Source organism: Manis pentadactyla, chromosome 10 (genome assembly GCF_030020395.1).
Source record: "Manis pentadactyla isolate mManPen7 chromosome 10, mManPen7.hap1, whole genome shotgun sequence".
NCBI lineage: Eukaryota > Metazoa > Chordata > Mammalia > Pholidota > Manidae > Manis > Manis pentadactyla.
The window spans coordinates 44,550,973-44,556,320 of record NC_080028.1 but is presented as its reverse complement, the minus strand read 5'-3'; the positions used below and the strand labels follow the sequence as shown (position 1 = coordinate 44,556,320).

The following is a 5,348-nucleotide window of genomic DNA, read 5'->3' as shown; positions in this document are numbered from 1 at the left end:
TTATTCATATATTTCATATAGTGATTTCAGTATATAAGAGCTCTTTGGTGAATGTTCCAGGAGGTCATGCTGATAATAAATATGCTTCAAAGAAGCTGTGGTACATATACAGAATGGAATATTATTCAGCCATAAGAAGAAAACAATTCCGACCATTTGCAACATCATGGATGGAGCTAAAGTGTGTTATGCTCAGTGACATAAGCCATGCAGAGAAGGACAAGTATCAAATGATTTCACTCATCGGTGGAGTATAAGAACAAAGAAAAAAAAAAAACAACAGCGGACTCACAGAACCCAAGAATGGACCAACAGTTACCAAAGAGAAAGGAACTGGGGAGGGTTGAGGGGAAGGGAGGGAGAAGTGGAATAAGAGGCATTACCATTAGCACACATAATGTGTGCGTGGGGGCACAGGGAAGGCAGTAGAGCACAGAGAAGACAACTAGTTACTCTATAGCATCTTACTACACTGATGGACAGTGACTGTAATGCGGTATGTGGTGGGTACTTGATAATGGGGGAAGTCTGGTAACCACAATGTGGCTCATGTAATTGTACATTAATGATACCAAAATTTTTTTTAAAGTTAAAATAAATAAATGAATAAATAAAAATGCTTCCAACTTGGCAGGAGATGATAACTGCGATATCTCACCTTCCCCCTTATCAAAATATAAAATCTTGAATATGCTACCACAGGACAGATTATGGTACGTAAAATCTATTAAATAAACTTCAAAGTGTTGAGTCAATTTAATTTTCTTCTTTGATATCAATAAAATAACTTTGTATACAAAGATGAGAAGACATATTGGTAAAATAGGTGTGTATTATTGCAGAGAGACATCCCTACTAGCATGTCAGCTTTTATACTTTCAATTCCAGTGTCTTTTCCCATCCTGCCCTCTGCAAACCACACTGCTGCTTGAAAGGCAGTGGACTGGAGTGGGCTGAACATGCCTTGAAATCAGAACTCAGGCTTCATGACTTGCTCTCCATGAAGTGTTCATCAATTTACTCAATCTTCTTCTGCATACATTTTGATACAACTAAAACATGATTTATAGCATTGGCAAGGCATTAAGAGTAATAATTGGAGACTCTGACACATCATTAGGAATTCGAAAACTGTAACTTTTTTCAAAATTATGCCATAGAAGTAATTTTAGTGTTAAATGGCAATTTCAAAGCTTACTTTTAAATTTATGATAGATATTCTCTGAGTTTTAAATTTAATGTCAGAAATAATCTTTGCAATTTTCTTTAACAATTAACTTTTTGCCCTTTTTGCCTGTTAGCCAGCAGCAGTAACAATTTACTTTTAAAGGTAATTTAAAAGGTGGGAGTATAATCAGTAGAGGCCTTTCTCCTTTCCTTGCTTTCTTGCTTTTTTGCCTGCTTCCTTTCTCTCTCCTATCACTTCCTTCTTTCCTTCCTTTTCTCTCTCTCCTATTTTTCCTTCCCTCTGTCCTTCCATTTCTTTCATCTTTCTTTCTTTCTTCTTTCCTTTCTTCATTGACAAGCACTCTGTTACTATTTAGGATAATTCCGACAACTTTGCTTTTGAGAAGAAACTAGTACTATTACCACGTAATATATCTTCTAGATAATTTGTATACTTTTAAATATTATTACATTCCTTCCTTCACCAGAACACTGAAAAAACATTTGGGTAAGAAATGAACAAGTTTGATTACTTGGAAATACATTTTATAGATTCCCAATGAGGGAAAGCACCACATATCAGATGGATTTGAAAGAAGAAGAAAGAGTTTGCTTAAAGTGAGAGGATGCAGCATTAAATGTCTGAGAAGGTTAATATGACTGAATTATAGGCACAAAGAATTGAATTAAGTTAGAGGCGGTAGTTAAATATTTAGAGGACTTTCTTCTACATTTTACTTGATTCATCAAAGCTTTGATTTCTGTGAGAGAAATTCAATCCTCTTCAAGGAGTCATTAAAAGCTTGTTTCACTTGCTTGTTCCTCATGGTGTAAATGAAGGGGTTCAACAAGGGTGCAACAGATGTAGTGAGCACTGAGATGACTTTGTTTACCACCACCTCCTCCTTTGAAGAGGGCTTGATGTAGATGAAGATGCAGCTGCCATAGGCAATAGAAACCACAACCATGTGGGAGGAACAGGTGGAAAAGGCCTTTTTTTTTCTGTTGAACAGAGGGGAACCTGAGAATTCTCCTGATGATGTGTGTGTAGGACAGAATCAAACACACTAGGGTGATGATGAGTCCAAATACAGCCGCAAGGATAACCACTTGTTCTATTATCACTGTATCTGAGCATGAGATCTTTAGGAGGGGATCTGCATCACAGATAAAATGATCAGCTGTATTGGAGTCACAGAATTCAAGCTAGAGGCCTAAGCTAATGGGTGGGAGAATGATCACCATGCCAGACCCCCAACAGCAGAGGACTAATAAGATACAGACCCTACCGTTCATGATGGTCATGTAATGCAGGGGTTTACAGATAGCAATGTAGTGATCATGGGACATGGCTGCCAGGAGAAAAAATTCTGTTGTTCCAAAGAGAACACCGAAAAATACTTGACTGGCACAAGCATTGTAGGTAATCGTATTGTCCCCAGTTGACATGTTGTACAGGAAACTAGGAATACAGGCAGTAGTAAATGACACTTCTAAGAAAGAAAAATTTCTGAGGAAAAAGTACATAGGGGCCATAAGATAGGAGTCCACCAATGTGAGGGTGAGAGTAGTCAGGTTCCCTGTTACACTCAACATGTAGGTGAGAAATAGGAAGATAAAAAGCAGAATTTGCAGTTGAGGATCATCAGTGAGTCTCAACATGATAAAACTTGTATTTGTGTGTGGTTTCTCATCACTGACCTTGGAACTCTGCTCAGTAACCATGTAAACATCAAAGAGAGTTTAGGAGGAAGTAGGTATTCAAATTCAGCCAAAAGCTAAATCATCTGACTGAAAAATGGAAAGAGGACATGAAGAGATATATTTCCAGAGAGCACCAATGGATGGCCAGCAGGCATATGTAAAAGTGCTCAACATAAATACTCATTAGGGAAATGCAAACCAAACCACAATGAGATATCCCCTCACATTTATTAGAATGGCTATTATCAAAAAGACAAGAAATAACCAACGTTGGTGAAGATGTAGAAGAAAGGGAACCCCTGTTCACTGTGGTGGGAATGTAAATTCATGCAGCCATTATGGAAAATGGTATGGTGGTTCCTAAAAATAACAGCAGAAATACGATATGATCCAGCATGTCCATTTCCAGGTATTTACCTGAAGAAAACAAAATCATCACTTTGAAAAGAAATATGTCGTATGTGTTTATCGAAGCTTTATTCATTAACAGCCAAGATATGGAGGCAACCTAAGAGTTCATTAATAGATGAATGGATAGAGATGTGGTTCATTTATTCAATGAAATAGAATTCAGTCATACAAAAACAAAAAATATTATTTGAAACAATACAGATGGATCTATAGGCTAATATACTAAATGAAATGAGTAAAACACAGAAAGATAAATATCATAGGATTTCTCTTACATGACAAATCTTTAAAAATAAAATGATCAAACAAATGAATATAGAAATAGACTCATAAATACCGAGAACACACTGTTGCTTCTGATAGGGGAAAAAATGTACATAAGGGTTAAATAAGCAAAGAGGATAAAGAGATACAAATTTCCAATTATAAAATTAAAAGTCATGGGGATGAAAAGTACACCACAGAAAATATACTGAGTAATATTGTTATATTTGTATGTTGACAGTTGGTAAATACATTGACCATGATAAGCATTACAAAATGAATAAAATTGTTGAATTATTATGTTGTATACCTGATGCAAATATAACTGTGTATCACCTATCCTACCATTTAAAAACAGGAAGGTTTTGTTGCAAGGAATAGAGTGACATGGATACATGGAACTAATGACTAATGTATATGACACAAGACTAAAAAGAGTTGATTGAAATGAGCAGATGAGTTACACACTGAAGTTTCAGAAAAGTAGAGAAATATCCATCTGCAAAAGGCTGGTTCCTCACACTTCTTTTTAGACTGTCTTCTAACTCTCTTCATTGCCCTCAACAACGTAAGACTGGACAACATCCATGGCTCAATTTCCATCCACATACTGATAAATTTGTTTTTATTTTCAGTTTCTAGTAAGAGAACCTAAAATTTCTTTGGAAGAAGCACAAGTCTTTTGAGGGTGTCGTGGAAAGACTGCTTCACTTGTTTATTTCTCAGGGTATAAATGAAGGGGTTCAACAAAGGGGCAACAGACACAATGAGCACAGAAACCTCCTTATTATAAATGGCCAGCTCATCTTTAGCTGAAGTTTTGATATATACAAAAATGCAGCTGCCATATGCGATGGAAGCCACAATCATATGAGAAGAACAAGTGGAAAAGGCTTTTTTCATTTGCTGGACTGAGGGTAATCTTAGAACCATCCTAACAATGTAAATATAGGACAGAACTACACACTAGGGTCATTAGGAAGGTTAAAACACCACCAAATGTAACCAGCTGCTCTATGAACCATGTATCTGAGCATGAATTCTTCAGCATTGGAAAAGCATCACAGAAAAAATGGTCAATAACAGAGTCACAGAATTCCAGATTAAGGCTCAAACCAAGGGGTGGAAGGATGATCAATAAGCCAGATACCCAACAAGAGAGGATGAAGTTCCTGCAGACTCTGCTGCTCATGATGCTCACGTAATCCAGGGGTTTGCAGATGGCCACATAGCGGTCATAGGACATCACAGCCAACAGAAAATATTCTGTAGGTCCAAAGAGGACAATAAAAAATATTTGGCTGAAGCAGGCTTTGATGCTGATGGCTTTGTTCCCACTTGATATGATGTAGAGTTATGTGGGGACACAGGCTGTTGTGAGTGCAATTTCTAAGAAAGAGAAATTTTGAAGAAAAAAATACATAGCTGTTTTTAAATGAGAATCCCCCAAGATAACCAAAATTATCGTAAGATTCTCAATTAAACTTAACATGTATGAGATGAACAGAAATTGATAAACTAAAATCTCTAGCTGCCGGTCACTTGTCAGTCCCAGTATGTTGAACATTGTTATTGCTGAATGGTTTCTCATCACTGACTTCGCCTATTGCCAATCTTCACATAAAAGTCACAGAAATGGGATCTGAAGAACAACATCAAACAGAATTGCATGAGCCAGAGTCTATCAGCACCAAGCAAACCCAGTCACATGCATTTCCTTTTGTAAGATGGGTACTGATGAGGTAATTCCCTCAGCTGCACTGAAATCTGCCCCATGGACTCTAAGCTTATTAGAAGTTTTC

General features: G+C 36.9%; 1 pseudogene; it reads right to left on the bottom strand.

Moving 5' to 3' along the window:
- Positions 1–1,913: 1,913 nt before the first annotated feature.
- LOC118935189 (olfactory receptor 6C2-like) lies at positions 1,914–2,616 on the bottom strand (annotated as a pseudogene).
- Between the last annotated feature and the right edge of the window lie 2,732 nt (positions 2,617–5,348).